The following is a 14177-nucleotide window of genomic DNA, read 5'->3' as shown; positions in this document are numbered from 1 at the left end:
GTGGTATCCTCTTAAGGCCTATGTTAAATTGTCTGTATGTGCCTATTTCATTAACAAGCCCCAGAGGCAAATTCTGTATTTTTTGCCTACTGTTTATTGTGTCATTCCTTCACAACTGCCTATTTAGTCGTTAGCTGTCGTTTATCTTTGATCCAGGCATCATTCATCCCATATCATTTAATTTAGTTTTAATTTAAATGTGTTTAAAGCCTTGCTTGTGTAGCAAATCTCTGTAGATTGTGTACGACATAAATGCTATTTAATGTCTCTGCTGTGTGGAATGGCTGGAGATCAGGCTAAATGATTCTGCCTGGTTGTCATAGTGACAGTATGTTGTTGTGAGAAGTTTCTTTATTTCTCTGGCTCTCCTAGATCTTGGGCCGTGGCCGTATATGATAGTACAACTCTATACAATATTGTCTTTCTTTCCCCATGGAAATAGGTCTGTTACATACATGCCACATTATAATCCTCTTCAGATTGGGATAGGAAAGATTTGCTGTCCATTGACATTTATCTGTTGGTCCAACTCCCCATAGTCCTACTAGCTCAATAGTACAATTGACACCATTTATGCTTTGTTAAAATATGACAAAAAACACTATATGCCGTGTGTTTTGTAGGCATGTGAAGTTTTGATAAATCATATGCATTATACTACTAAATGTTATTTGACCCACATATGTAGATTATTTTATAATTGCTTTATAAATGATACATTCTGCAATATAGATGTGTGCTTACTTTTTAGTAAACACCCGACTTGTTATGGTCAAAAGTTCAAATAAAAATAACTTTTGTCTTTCTACATCTAGTGAAAAGAATTCCCCTCAATCTGTTTTCTCATAAGCATCTTCTATTCTTTAGAGCATTTCGAGTTCAGGAAGTCAACTCATCTCACAAATATGAATGGCCCAATGCATTTCCTGTGTTTTTCAACACACAGTGTACTATAGTGTATTCAAGTATCAGGCCACAGAATATGTAGCTCATAGTGGCCATCTTCACTTCCCCCACTGAGTCCAACCAGTCCAAAGAATTTTGTAGTATCTATATTTCATTCATCTTTCAGCTTATTTTCTACCTTCCGGCAACATTGGAACTTGAATCTTCAATGTATTCACTTGTGCCTTGTTAGTTTGGCAAACCGGTGGTAGATTTGGCACCATATGTATGCCTACTCTTTTCACCACACGTGATAACACATTCTGGTACAAGTTGTTTGCTTTTGACGGCCAAGATGCAAAATAGAATTCAAATAATTTGCATAACCAATGCAGGAATGAAAATAAAAAGAAAATTCCTATAGCGTCTGCGGGATCCTTCGGTTGGGTCGACCAATGATGATCAGGCCCTGACCTCAGAACACAGGTGATTGGATCACCAGCTCCCAGCACGAGCCTGCAGGCACAATATAGAGAGAAGGGAAGTGAAGGCCTCTTTTGTGCTGCTATAACAGAAAGGGAAATTCAACATCTGTGTGCGTGCGTGCGTGCGTGCGTGCATGCGTGCGTGCATGCGTGCGTGTGTGTGTGTTTGGACCATACTGTCCTGCAAAAAACCTTGGGCTGGCCCATGTGCGATAAAAAAATCAGTTTTTAAATAATCAAAAGATAGGCTGCAAAAAAAAAGAAAGCCTTTTCAACCCTGCTTCCTTTTTGTTTGTTGTTATTTTTAGACATGTTTGAGTTTGGCTGGCCCTTTCATCTTTTTGTTGAGGCTGGGGTTTTCTTGTGAGCGGTAACCTGTGGTGATTTGTTGCAGCTCTGCATTCTTCTCCTTGCATCTATGGAGGGTGTTGAAAAAAACAACAACGCAACATCCATTTTGCACTGAGACCCATCAGACAATGTTGTCAGGGGACTCACAGCCATCTGGGCAAAAAGAGTTGGGGTGTGAACTGGAGGTGCTGATTTTTAAAGCCTGGCATCCGAGCACAACAATGCATACCTATTATTAGTGTGGGCCTGGCTACGGAAGCCTGCAACTGTTAGGCATGCTAATTGCAGGGTGGTGAGCAGAAAAGGTGTAGTGGCTTCAGAGAGAGGAAATGTGAATGCCTTCGGGCATGACTCTATGCTCTCTCTTTCTTTCCTTTTTGTCTTTCTCTCATTCTCTTTCTCTCTCTCTCTACATATTATGTCTATCTGTTTCTTGCACTCTGCTTCTCTATCTCTTGTTACCTCTCTCTCTGTATACATTTCTAACTTTCTATATATTTGTTGCAATCTATCTGTCTGTCTGTCTATCCATTAATCGATCTATCCATCTGTTTGGTTATGTGTATGTTTCCACAGGCTTTGCATATTTGCGGCTGTGTAGACTTTACCCAAGTGTAACTTGATATAGTCTTGAAAAGCTGGTTCAGACACATTTCATGTTTTTGTTTGTTTGTGTATGTAATGGATTGTGTCATGACTCAAGCATTTCATTCACAGAGGGGTCATTCTTGTGACAGTGGATGCGGTTGTCAGTTCAAAAGGTAGGTCAGTGCCGCTATCACGGCCTTGAAAAAGACATCTAGAAAACGGTGGGTTAAAAGTAAAAAGAAAAAATGTATATGGCAGGTCACAGGATAGAAGCATTAATCTTGATTAGTTCAATTTTTTTCTTCCAATGTGTATATTATTATTAGAATCGCTTATTGTACTTCATAAATATACTGTGTCTTAGATCCTTGCTTTTAAAAGTGTGCAGAGTGCTCCTGCTGATCGTTATAACTGTGTCAATGTTTAGAATGTGAGCTATGCGAGTGTCCATAAAACCGACTGGAGTGCATTTTAGAAAGTAATGTTCTGGGCTCTGCCGTGGAATGTTAAACCATTTCCCAGAGTCAACAGTTCATGTATGACAGCACGAGACAGATAGTTAGGGTGTTAAAGTAAATGAAAGCAGCGAGACACGAGGGGAGAGATTTAGCGCTTCATTGTAAACTTGATATTTATATATTCAAGTTTTAAAAAGAGGGGACTCTTAATTTACAGTTTGTTGTAATTCAAGCGCTTGGACGCCAATGTGCTGCAATACTCCACTCTCTGCATTCTCCCTCCATGTTTCAGATTCAAGAAATAGGAACCCAAACAGGTTACAGCCCGGTTGGCCTTTTCTCTGTCCTGGAGTCTTTAACTTCCTATTGTTTGTGTGTTGAGCGTGGGCCTGATTGAAACCTGATCTGGCTGTGGAAGCTGTGTTTAGGGTTAGGTGGACAGGCCTTTGTTGCTGCCTGAGCAATGTTTATTTGGGCGGCTTCACCCGGCTTCCCTGTAATCATCATCCAGCCACACAGGATAGAAGGGATTAATGAATATGTTGGAGAGGAAGTCACAGATGACTGTTTACCATTCTCATGGGCCCGGGGAAAGAACTGTGGTAGAGACGTATGGCTGGAGGTGTGTGTGTGTGTGTGTGTGTGTGTGTGTGTGTGTGTGTGTGTGTGTGTGTGTGTGTGTGTGTGTGTGTGTGTGTGTGTGTGTGTGTGTGTGTGTGTGCGTGTGTGTGTGTGCGTGTGTGTGTGTGCGTGTTTGTGTGTGCGTGTGTGTGTGTGTGTATGTGTGTGTGTGTGTGTGTGTGTGTGTGTGCGTGTGTGCGTGTGCGTGTGCGTGTGTGTGTGTGTGTGCGTGTGCGTGTGCGTGTGTGTGTGTGTGTGTGTGAGGCAAAAAAGAAAGTAACATTTTGACGCAAAATTATTTTTACTTCAAGTTGAATCATGCAAAAAAGGGAAATAAAACTTCTTAGCATGTGCGCAATGGCATTCTTTCCACATCTTGTAACTAGTTCTGGCAACCTCACATCATATCCGTAGTATTAATTAGAAATGACCAACGTGAATACAGCATATAGTCACCCATCTTCTAGTCTGGCAAAAAACGCAAGAAAAAAACACAGACATTTTGAGTGTGTGGGTGCTGAAGCTTTCTGCATCAAACAACGAGGAATCAGTGACTGATCGTGTTGAGTCAGCCATGACTCCTTATCTTACTCTTTAGGAGTGTATTCAAATCCAAAATCTAAGAACCGTCATTTTCCCCAACACCGCCTACACACACTCAAACACGCACACACAGAGACGCACGCACACATGCTCCCCCATGAAATCCCAGTAACAATGTCTTGCCCTCCCTTCTTCAGCTGTGTAACCCCCCCTCCCATCCTGTCTCTCTCTCCCTAGTGGCCTCCTCTGCGCTAATCCTCGTCCCGCTCATCTGGGATCCACCAGCGCCCCTCCATAAAGAGCCGCATTGTGCCCAGATTATTTGATTGTTTTCAGATGTTGGAGGTTCTCCTACACAAAAGGGGAAGAACAGGGTTTGTCCAACAGCTCAGGACTGTCTGGCCATTGGACAGGACAGACAGGGAGCAGGGAGGGGTGGTGGTGGTGGTGGTGGTGGTGGTTGGGGGAGGTGGGAAGTTGGAGCGTCGCGGGGCTCAGGGAGCGGACACGCGAGTCAGGAAGTGACCCCTGCGATGCCAGATTACAGACAATGTGCTCTCTCAACTTCTGCAGCTCTCTCTCTGCGGAGCGTACCACTGTTGCGGCAGGCCAAGGGGTGTTTTGTTCTATAAGGGGTGGGAAAACAAAAGGATGGCTTCGTCTCTCCCTTTTTCCCTCTCCTCTTTCTCCTTCGCTCTCTCCCTCCTTCTCTTCATGCCTCGCTCTCCCTCCCTCCCTCCCTACCTTTCTCCCCCCCCCCCCCCCCCTCTCTCTCTCTCTGTGTTCCTCCCACTCTGTTTCTCATGCGGCACCATTCAGTGAGGGGCTGGGAGGGAGTGGGTGGGTTGTGGGGGTGTTTGGAGGGGAGAAGGGGAGGGGGGGAGGGGGGGTGGAAGGGGCCAGGAAGGCACTTCAGTGATGAAGAGTGGCCACATGGAAATGGATGAGAAGTGGGCCGGGAGAGAAGTCCTCCTCCTGCTCAGCCGGCGGAGATAAACCCGGGGTGGGAGAGGAAGGAGACGGGGGGGGGGGGGGGGGGGGGGGGGGGGGGGGGGGGGGGGGGGGGGGGGGGGGGGGGGAGGGCATGGGGCTGGACGAGGGACGAGCCAAAAAGAAAAGGATGGGAAAAGGGAGGGCGAAAAAAGGAGGATAAGGATAGTGGTGTGGGATGGGGGAGGAGGGGGAAGTGGCTGTGACAGAGAGCAAGAGAAGGTATGGTGGGCCCTCCACATGCCACAGAATAATGGCCCTGATTCAGGGCTTGTGGAGCATGTAGTCCCGTGCGCCTGTCTGCTAGCATGTAAAGCTACACAGCCTACTGCTCTGTGCCTAACGCCGTAGCGGTATGGAATGGAAGCATTCGGGGCGGTCACTGAATGGAGCTTTTGTTCCAGGAGTGTTGTGGCCTTTTACATTAAAACAGAGCCTGCAGATGCAACCGCATTTGCATGAAGGAGTGGCATCGAAATTAACAATTCTTCCAGCCTCCCCCCCCCCCCCCATAACCCCCCCAGCCTCACTACCTAATTTCTTCTTGATTTAACCCTCCATGAAACGTTGGTCCTGTGAGCTTGTCCTGAACGACTGGTTGTTGGTGCTCTGCCTCAGCTTACACTGTTCCATGGAAGCTTCAGGGCACATTGGGAAAGACATGATAGCGTAAAAGAAGGGACATTTTGATTCTTTAATTTCGTTATATACGATGAATAAAAGGAGAGGGCACAGCTAGATCACACACACTCTCTCTCTCTCTCTCTCTCTCTCTCTCTCTCTCTCACACACACAGAAAGGCGCGCACACACATACACAAATGTGTGAGCACACACACACACACACACACACACACACACACACACACACACACACACACACACACACACACACACACACACACACACACACACACACACACACACACACACACACACACACACACACACACACACACACACACCACCCCCGTCTGCACTGTCATGGGTGACTCACAGGCGCTTTCGTACCGCAACGAGAACAACTTCAAAAAGAGGATGGCTGAACATTCGACGTGTATTCAACCTCTGATCTTTAAATAGCTCAACCCTCCTCCAAACTGAAAAATCCATGCATTAAAAATGACTGAATCATACATGAATTAAAGAGACAGAGAACATCTCTTCGCAACACATCGTAGCACAACCAACCACAGCGTGGCACAGACAATGGCAGTTTGTCCTGGTTAAAGCCCACACACTGTTTGCCTTTGTGTTGTATTCATGGGAGTGGGATGCTGCATGTTTATACTTGCAAGGCAGTGTTTTCTTTGTGTGTACATGCATTTGTATTTCGGTAGGTGAGTATCGTGGTAGTGGTGGAAAAGTGCTTCTGAATATTTGTACGTATGATTTTTTTCCTCAGATAGCTATTTATTCTTATAGGTATTTACATTTCACGGGTCTTATACTTTTACTTCACTGCCTTGAAACGCAAAATATGGAACACTTTGATCTTGCTGCATCGATCGTCCACCTGCAAGTGCCATGTTTGTTTATATTTCTTATTTACTTGAAAAAACATTTCAAATTTCAGCTTTTGGATTATCATTCATAATCAGTTGATTTACAATGTAATTATTTTTTTGAATAAGGATGACTATAAGAAGAATCTGAATAATAATGGCACTTAAAACTGGATCCTCAATACTTTGTATGCCTCAAGGGTAGACACATGTGTTCAGGTGAGGCAATGAGTGAAGTAATGACACTTTTACTTACTTCTCAATCGAGGACATGTACCATTGCCAGAATTGTAAATTTATGTTATTTCCCCTTTTTTTTGATAATAATAATAGTAATAATAATAATAAAACAAATAATCCTAACAATATTAATAATAATGCAGATTATGGTATACATTTTATAGAGGTCTTTCTTCATTGTTTTTCTTAAAGAGGCTTTAAAATAGGAATAGGAAGGAGGAAGAAATCAAAGTAAACATAAATACATTAAAAAAAGCAAAGTTTTGAAGGTGGTGATGGATAGGTCCCGGACAACCACTGTTTTTGTACTGGGAAATCCGGCAAATATTATTTGAAAACTGTTTCAGAAAGTTAAAAGGTCTGTATGTAGCTACTATGTGTCGTTGGTCTTGATGGACATACACATGTGTGTGAGTATACGTGTGCATGTCCACGGTGTGTTTGTGTTCACTTGAGTGTGTTCTGGAATGCACCTGGCCAGATAGGCAGGCAGTGGAATGCTGAATGTCTCTCGCCCAGGGAGGCAGGACTGGAATGTGGCCCAAGCTCTCTATTCTTCTCTTCAGTGCACAGTACAGGAGGGCTGCAGGTTCAGACACCCCTTCACACACACACACACACACACACACACACACACACACACACACACACACACACACACACACACACACACACACACACACACACACACACACACACACGCACACACACACACACACACACACACACACACACACCTACACACACATACACCTATACACATGCAAACTATACACACACCTACACAAACCGACACCTACAGACACAGACACACACAGTCCAGGGGTGGGTTCTTCCACAAGCCAATGTTCAACTTGCACCTGTGTGTGTCTGTCTGTCTGTGTGCATGCATGAGTGAACGTGTGTTTGTGTGTGTGTGTGTGTGTGTGTGTGTGTGTGTGTGTGTGTGTGTGTGTGTGTGTGAGTGTGTGTGTGTGTGTGTGTGTGTGTATGTCAATGTGTGCTCGGATGAACAAATGTCTCTGGAGTGCAACCAGAGAGCAATTAATTTTTCCTTTGGAGCAGAAGCTGTGTAATTTTCATTGCCTCATGCATTGTTATTAAGTTGTTCCATGGTGCTGCAAATTCCAAACCAAAGAAGTGGGCTCAAGTTTTCTTTTAAAATTTGCCAAAATCTGCTGCACCTTCGACCCCCCCATCCCCCTCTCCATTCTGCTCAAGGCCTTTCCTCTCACACACAACAGATTCGTAACGCACGGTGTCACTCTCTGTGTTCTCGCACCTGCTTAGACATAACAGCATGTGTGTGTGGCCCCCTAAACCGACGCACACACACCCCCATGTACAGGGTAGTACTACCAAGTATCGTTGTCGATTGCATAAAAACTGCGTACAGTATAGCTATACTGTATTTATATATATATATATATATATACATACATAATATAGTTGCATAAACCCCTTAAACACCTGGCAACGTATAATAACGTAAAATAGTGCAAGGATTCATTTTGTATACATTCAAATAAAATGGAGGGTGTTTGGGTGTTTTTTATCCTCCTTCCTGCTGTGGTGTGCCACTGTGTTCCAATGCCATCCATTCCTCTGGCCTGGGAGGCCTTTGGTCTAAGCGTACTACATAGCACCCAGATCAAAGAGTTAATTAAAGGGCCTAGGAAGTACGAGGAGGGGGGGAGTCGTCTCTGTGGTTTGTGCTTCTGTCACCCACCGGCACGCATGCAGACTGGAAAACATGGGGCCTCATAATTGATCGGGAGTAATTGGTCTGTTTCCTATGGCAGGCAGAGACTCTGGGTTCTGACAAAAGTGATTAATTATGACAAAGTTCAGTTTTGTAAAAGTGCACAAAAAGTATGGGAGGAATGTGCCGTTTACGTCATTAGGAGGAAGAATGAAATATTTGATTATTGGTTGGATCCGCTGGTTTAGCTGGGTAGGTATTTGTGCCCATTTCACAAAGTGAAAACGTCCAAATAACACGGTATTATATCCGAAGTTGTGGTTTTAATTTTTCATAAAGAGAAGCTATATTAGGAAAAAATCCACATAGTGCTGTCATTCAGAGCCAATTTACTGCATGGAAGTCTCAAGACTCGCAGAGCCAATTGATTTTTTTGTGTTTCTTTTTTTCCCTCTTCTTCTTCAAATCTCCAACAGCACACAGAGCAGCAGGATCTTACAATTTGTTTTCTCAAACGGGGACAAATAAACAGGGTCTATCTGTTGAGAGAGAGAGTGAGAGAGAGAGAGAGAGAGAGAGAGAGAGAGAGAGAGAGAGAGAGAGAGAGAGAGAGAGAGAGAGAGAGAAGAGAGAGAGAGAGAGAGAGAGAGAGAGAGAGAGAGAGAGAGAGAGCGAGAGAGAGAGAGAGAGAGAGAGAGAGAGAGAGAGAGAGAGTGAGAGAGAGAGAGAGAGAGAGAGAGAGAGAGAGAGAGAGAGAGAGAGAGAGAGAGAGTTGAGAGGGTTGCGAGAGTTGAGAGAATTGGGGGAATTGGGGGAAAGAATAATAATGAAAAGGGAAAAGGAAAGAGAAAAAGGAAGAAAAAGGGGTCTGGTGAGGGAGAAACGGAGGAGGAGGAGGAGGAGGAGGAGGAGAAGGAGGAGGAGGAGGAGGAGGAGGAGGAGGAGGAGGAGGGATGTGTGTATCTGCTATTAGAGCCTGTTGCATTGACTCTGCCCATGGCCTGAAAGCCAACTCAAGGCACTTCCATTCACATTGAAAGTGGCTTTATGTGGGCTGACAGTAGCACTGGGCTCCTTGACAGAAGCACCGTGTCACACAGGCTCCGCTTGTTAGAGTCCAATGCTGCCCGCTCAATCTATAATGTTGATGTTTTTTACATGTGCAAATGTATTTACTTCTTGTTTATGTGCATTTGTATGGATGTCCGTGTGCATGCATGCTGATGCGTGTCATAGAGAGACAGAGAGAACAGGATGTTGATTTAAGATTGTAGGCCTTTTTAACTATGTCCTAGTGTCTGGATACCTGAGGTGGATTACTTATATTTGCATGGGTACACGGCTGTGCATGGTACAGCGGAAGGGTTCACGTGTAACTGTGTAGGAATGGACCTGAACAAACAGAAAGTCATGTTGCTAGGTGAGAATCACAGTTATAAAAACGTAAATGTCTTGTTGGCAGCCAACTTATGCGTATGCTTGGCCACCATATTGAGAAAGTTGTCCTTAGGAACCATGCTTAATCATATGCACTTACACTCGAAACTAATAGCTTTTGTAGCAGAGCTTTTTCGTAGCAAAGTGGCTCTTTAATGAAGGCCCAGGCCTAAATTGACTGAGTGTCAGTCTTAAGTTAGCCTTATCTAAATTGCAAACAATACAAGCTTGAGTTTGGCTTCACTTTCAGAAGTTTTTTTAAAATGTTAAATTCAATTACATGAAGCATTATAGTACTGTCCTTTTTTGGGGGTAGAACCATGGCAACTCATGAATATGTCAAATATAGTGCTTACAATTAGATTTAGGCCTTTGGGAAACGTTTACGTTTCATAACGTGGTTAAGACCTTCCCAATTGGCAGTCATGCAGATAAAATCGCTGCTACAATAGAAGACAATGACGCATCGACACTTCTAGTTCGATAGCAATAACTTGGTAAAACAACGATATTAGTTTGGACATACCGTTCTTTAAGTAAATGCTGCCATCAAGAGGAAGATGGTAGTATGCAGGCCCTATTGTTGCTAATATTTAGATAAACACATATTACAATGCATGTCCGATTAAAAAATATGTTGATACTATTAAATAAATAAATATATTTATTATATGATATTCCATTATTATTATAATTTTTTTCAAACAAACAGTACAAACAGCCTAATAGGCTACCGTAGCCTACGAACGATCCTCACATAGACCATGAGGTTCCGGCCTGGTGAAATAGAATTGTGTGGCTCCACCTAGTGGTTCATCTTGTACTTTCATGAGCTGTAGATGTGTAAAGCACAATTTATAAAAATTATGAGTAAACCCTATTGCATTTTGTCAGAATGAAGCTTGAAAAGAAACATCGAATTTAATAACTATGTTAAACATTCGTATATTTGATACGTTTTATTGTATTTAGAAATATATCAAGCTGCTCCAATAGTTTAGCTGACCATGAATATTATTTATTCAGTTTCAAAAATAACTGATAAAAATGGATCTATAGACAATTAACTTAAGGCCTTAGCTTTGAGAATTGTTCACATCTCAAATCTCACTGTTTGAAGCTTACTGTACTGAGGTCTCAAGTGACATGACAATAATCTATATACTAAATAATATGAGGCATGCATCATGGGGGAGGTCAATGTCATGTATCAATGCTGAGGCCTGCTTTGAAAAATTATGAGAAGGTCCACTCCATTATGATTGATTCCAGGAGTATTAATAGCAATAGTAAAGTGCTATAGCAAAAATGGTAATAGGCGTACATAAAGTAATATAAAGTCCAACCAACTGCCATGCCGTCAAATTTGCCTTTTTTTTTTTACATACCATTACATTTGTAACGTTAAGTTACAAGTTTAGATACATTTTATACTATTTTGGCCTATTATAAGTACTTGATTTCCATACAATTTTTGTAATGGGATTTATGTTTAGGCTTTTGTGACTTACTATGTATTCAGATGCAGTTTGTTAAGGAGCAGGAAGGGATTAGGAATCTTAACACTCAAAATGGGAGACCTACTGGACTGGTAGGCTGTGGATACCAGGAATCTAGCCCTTTCACTTTTGATCCTCAATGTCTGGGCAATGCATACTAATAGCACAATATAAATACACACACCGAGCGAGGTCATTATCTAACGAAAATATAAATACTTTGAATGTGATGGTTACCATTGGTAACATTAATTAATTAATGCTGATTCATAAAGTGAATCCTTTGTTTGTTTGACCTTTATTTAGATGAAGAACAAGAAAATCACGCACACACACAAACGCGCTACACGCACGCACGCTCACACACACACACACACACACACACACACACACACACACACACACACACACACACACACACACACACACACACACACACACACACACACACACACACACACACACACACACACATTAACAAAACAACAGAGCAAGAGAGAGAGAAGGGAAAAGCAAGGGGCTGACTCCCCTCACAACACTTGAATGATTTCCCTTTGACAAAGCATGCGTCCCTCATGTCATTTTCTGGCAGGGTCCAGCATCCCACACCTGGCATTATCACCCTGATCTTCTCCTGAGGCGTAACAACTTTACTACCACGAAGTAAGCGCTTCACCATGACTTTCACGGAGGGTTTGAAATAACATAAGCACAATAAAAACTATTTTAAGACCACCAGGTGCAGCTTCGTTCTGTGGGCTTTATTCACTTTGATGTATGACTCATCACAAACATCCCCTCATATTTCCTTTCACATGTTTCCCACAAGTCTTTAAATGGAGGTTGTTCCTTTGCTATTCTTCGGCTATTTATATTTACTTTTTCCCCTTTCCAAATCCTGATGACTTTCAGATGCCTCCAATAGATTTGATAGTATTAAATAGACAGAGGATAAAAAACAATGCTTACTTTGCATGTGATTGTTATACTATTATTATTATACTACTAAATCTCTACCACAAATTTAATATGCAACATGGCCTATTTCAAAAAAAGATTCACATAGCATTTTGCAATTGACGAATTTGAAGATACTTTACTAATGCAGTACGTTTATCAAGAATTATTGCTACAGTAGAGAGCATGATCTCCACTAGAGGGGAGTATTGAGATTGTATTCATCATCAACATATTTTTCATATTTTCTATTAAAGAGGATACAAAGAAAAGGTCTACATTTTTTGGCAATAGCCTATTTATCAGAATGCAGATTGGTACTGAACAATCGAAATATTGAATCACTCAAGGAGATCTAATACAATTTCCCAAGAATGCATTAGGCCTGTATAAAGGTAATTATAAAAGGACATTAAACAAAACAAGCTTATTATAAAATACTATTAGTAGCATAGTCCGGATGCCAAAGTTGATGAAGAAGTTTAAATGGACCTTATAGCTATAGCCTATAAACATGGATCTTATATGCAATTCAATAAAAGTTAGATATAGAGATTTCTAGAGGCATTTAGATTCAACATATTCTTGTCAAACATAAATAATAAACAAGAATACAATATAATACAATGCAGTGCAGTACACTGATTTAATACAATCTAGACTACACAAACAAAGGCACCAACCTCTTGCTGGTGATTGGAAAAACGTTTATTCCCAAGTTACCACAGTAACCACACTAATGCTATTTTTAACCAGAACTAAACCAGCTGAATTGAGCAACATTCTACATCTTAGTTCTCGAAAAGAGCAAGATATCTAGGCCAAGAATTAAGAAATTATCATATAAGCCCTACATAATACGAACACCAACCGTTTTTTTTTACCACAGTAAGTGTGCACCAGAAACTACACAGGGACAAAACCCCAGGCTCCACATCCCCAGTATCTCAGCTCCGTGTGGCTCAGGCTTCTCCTCTATCCTCCTCCTGCTCCTGCTCTCTGAACTCTGCCGCTCCAACTTCAACTGTAGTCTAGAGAGGAGAGGGAGCGAGAGCGAGCGAGAGAGAGCGAGAGAGAGAGAGAGAGAGTCCTATTGGGGGATGGGGGGGGGGGGGTGCAGAGGAAAGGTGGGGATTACAAGCCACATCAAAACAAGGAAGCTCATCCTCTGATAAACACATAGCTACACATCCCACCGGACCCTCTGTCTGAGAGAGCAGCCACTGCTAAACGCGAGCGTGTCTGAGATGCGCGCACTACAAGGAAGCCACTGCTTGGAATCCGTGTTTTGTCCCTAGGTTGTTCGTTTGAGAGCGTAAGAGGATTTTTTTTTTCTTTTTGTATTTTAACGCTTCTCTCTCTCGTCTGTACCCCCATCCGGGTTCCAATTCCAGGGGCTCTACCGACGCAACGCAAGTGCATCACAGAAGAAATGTGCATAATCACTGCAGAAGGGGAGGGGTCGGGGTGAAACAAAGAGAAGATGTGTTTAAAGGCGTCACGTAGGCCTACATACGGTACCTTATAGTCTATCCTGAACGCCTTTCAGGTATTCTTAAGGGGTGTTTCGGTTTCGATTCTTTTTTTTGTAGCACAAAAGGAAGCAACCGCAGCTCACTACTTCAAAGTATCCCCCCCCCCCCCCCATGTGGTCTGTCTGCGCGATAATGTCGTCGTCCCGCCAACCTACAACCCCCCCCCCCCTCCGCCCAAACTGACATCTGTGTACTGTAGGAAAAGACAAGAGGAGCGACCGTGGTTTCTCATTAAAAGAAAGAAAAATAAAGATAAAAAAGGAAAAAGATACCTCTATAGATTAGCCTGCTAGATGAAGGCTATACACGCCCGGGTGCAGCCGCGTAGAGAGAGCCGAGGCTTATTTACCGCCGAAAGAGGCAGCAGTCCTACAAGATTAGA

The sequence above is a fragment of the Gadus chalcogrammus genome, chromosome 5, assembly GCF_026213295.1.
Source record: "Gadus chalcogrammus isolate NIFS_2021 chromosome 5, NIFS_Gcha_1.0, whole genome shotgun sequence".
Classification (NCBI taxonomy): domain Eukaryota; kingdom Metazoa; phylum Chordata; class Actinopteri; order Gadiformes; family Gadidae; genus Gadus; species Gadus chalcogrammus.
This window is presented reverse-complemented; position numbering follows the sequence as displayed.